The sequence below is a fragment of the Salvia hispanica genome, chromosome 4, assembly GCF_029641045.1.
Source record: "Salvia hispanica isolate PSC_SH4W2 chromosome 4, Shi_PSC_v1, whole genome shotgun sequence".
Classification (NCBI taxonomy): domain Eukaryota; kingdom Viridiplantae; phylum Streptophyta; class Magnoliopsida; order Lamiales; family Lamiaceae; genus Salvia; species Salvia hispanica.
In genome coordinates, this window is record NC_142695.1 from 1,959,417 (window position 1) to 1,962,707 (window position 3,291).

Here is a 3,291-nt window from a genome sequence, read left to right on the forward strand (position 1 = left end):
CTTCGATTCTTATCTACATAAAACGAGAACATTATTGTCACGAAAAAAAATGTCATTTTGCACACGGATGTATGTAGGAATTGGATTTTGTAATTTAATTAGTAGTACTTCTTTTGTAAACTTTATTGAACATGCTAAAATCAAATTTCATAATTTAAATAACTATTAATATGCCTTTTGTTTCGAAGCTTAGGCCCAATTAAAATACAATATATTTTACAGATATATAAAGGCACACACAATGATTAACAATTTGTGCACTATAGAATAAAAGGATCGAGTGATGATGCCTCGATTTATTGTTCACACGGCCAAAGTGAGACAAGCCGTAGTTTCCTTGTTCTTTATTTTATTTTCACTCAAAAGTGTAAGTAGTATAATAATATTGCAAAGGCATTTTCACTTTTAATATTTTACACGAAGGATTGTGATTTGTGACAGCTAAAAAGGGACTCCTACTATATACTATGTAGATTAGTAGGGGAGATACGATGTTTGTCGATCGAGAGATAACCTAATCATGGCCCTATGGATTAAAGGGAACACTAATTATACAAATTTATTTCATCTTTAGACATTTGGAGAGATCCAACCTAACTTCGTGTTGGTGTTCTACTTTATTAATCAGTTCCAAGATTTTAGTTGACTTGGAATTGCTTTTGTTTATTGGAATACGTGGGTAAACTTGGGCCTAAAACGTAATTGGTCAGAAATAGTGACGGAGCCAGATATTTCGTATTGAAAGTTAAAAAGACATTTCTTAAATCACTAAATAAATTTTTAGTATAGTCCAATCTTTGCGATTAATTGCCTATAAAAATATAGTAATATATCCAGATGTGTTATACGAATGTATGGTTTATAAATATCCAAATCCCTACTTAAAACCCCTAACTTATTATTTTAAATAAAAGTGGCATTTTGCCCTGTGGTACTAGCAACTCGAACTATTGATCCATTAGTTGAAGAAGAAACGTTTTACCAACTAATTAAGTTGCATTGTGTCTTGCGTTATCAAATATGACTCGAAAAGCGGGATCCGAGTAGAGAAGTTTTCGACACATTTGTTTTGAGATTAACAACCATATTCGAATGTGTTTCAATTAATATTTTTATTCGATCTCATAATTTTATCTTTTATTCTCTTATTGAAGAACATTCAATATTCTACACACGATTATGAACTACTATTATTGCTGGTCACTTTTGTTTGGTTGTGATCTGTTGGTGAAATGGAAAAGGAAGAAATAGATTGCAACACCAAAAGAATCTAAGTTGGAAGACATTTTAGTTTGGAAATGATGAGTGCACAATATTCTGTCTCTCTTTACACATGCATATCGTATCTATGCCCGAAAAGTGCATGCAACTTGTTGAGTGTATTTTTTTAGATTGAGTTATACATACATAGGTACATATAAAATACACCCCACTTATTCTATATTCCTTTGTCAGCATGTTCCCTTTCACATGCATACACATTTTAAATAACATTCATACACATTTTCAACTATTACATATACACCACGACACAGGACTAGTGAGGTTAGACACAATGAAGAAGATCATCGCCAGCATCAGATGATCAGAATACAGAGGATGTGCGACGGTCGACGTTTGAAACAAAAGGGCGTTGCCAATTGAAACAAAAATAACTATCCAGGTCACGTCGGTGTATCAAAGCGGGTCACTGGTCCACGAAAATGATTGACCAACAGTCGGTGACCCGCTTGTTGCCAATTGAAACAAAAATAACTAAAAAATGATTGACCAACAATATTTAAATTAATTGTATCAGTTCAATAGAGTGCTAGTCCACGAAAAACGGTCTTAATTTTTCACTTTGGTATGATCTTCAAAATCAGTTTCATTTCTATTTAAGGAAACTTCCTTGTTATAACTTTTTTTCTTTTCTTTTCTATTTTATTCATTTTTTTCTACGAATATTTATTTATTTAATAAAGTGAAACATTTCTAGACATTCGTGCAAACAAGAAAAATTTTCTAACAGAATGATTAGTGTGTTTTGCAGGCGTGCGTGCGTTTCCAAACTATAACACCGAATTTTGCGAACATAATAATTTCTTGGATCTGTTGATGAATTTTTATCAACACGTGATTAGTGATTAGGGACATGATTATTCTTACACCTTTAAATAGGTGTAATGATTTAAGAGTACTTATTAAGTTTTGTCGCCTCTCTTGAAAATTATCGTCTCAATTTTATGGCAAAATTACTTAGAACCAACCATTAAAATTAGTCATTAACCTCTACTTTGATAACCATAATTCAGTCCGGTTTGATGCAAAATGATAAATGTGGTGCTCACTGAACATATATATTTCCTAAGCCCTTTATGAAGCAAAAATGTTTTTTTTTTCAATATTCGATTTCCTAAATAAAATAATACTCCCTCCGTCCCATTGAAGATGACCCACTTTTCTTTTTAGTTTGTCCCAATCAAGATGACCCATTAGTTAAAATGGAAACACATTTATCTCTACTTTATTCCCTCTCTCTTACTTTACTCTCTCCTCTTAACACACAAAAATTAACTGCATAAAATCTCGTGCCGCCCAAGGAAGGGGTCATCTTCCTTGGGACGGAGGGAGTACTAAAATATAATCTAGAATTCAGTTTAATTGTGAGATTATTTTAGTAGATTTAGCTATGAGTCCATGACTAATTATCACGTGATTATCCATCTAGTAGGATTCACTAGATTCAGAGGGTGTGGAGGGGCAGGGGAAGATATTATAGAGACAATAAGAGAATGATTTTATTCATAATATTATTTTTATTACTATCTTTCTTTACTATTTCAAATATATTATTTCTTATCAAAACAAAAAATGTATGCACTCGCATATGGGCCCGCAGTGGAGTCCGTTGAGCTTTGATCCGATCTGGATTCACCATTGATCGGAAATATGATCTCAACTATGTAAATGTGGTACCCACTTAATTAGTTTTATTTAAGTAATTGAGCGTTTTATATTTTTTTGGATTTGAAGGTCATCTATATCTAATAACTTTATTAACATTTGAGAACGAAAAAAATACCCCTCCGTCGCACTACAGGAGTTCCAGTTTACTATTTTTGGGTATCCCACTTTAAGAGTCCCGATTAGAATATTCTATAAATGGTATTAGGCCCACATTCTACTAATCTTTTTCTACTCACATTTTAATATAAAACTAATATAAAAAAAGTAGGACTCACATTCCACTATCTTTTTTCACAAATTTTTTTTTACATTTCTTAAAACACATGCCTAACTCAACCGGGA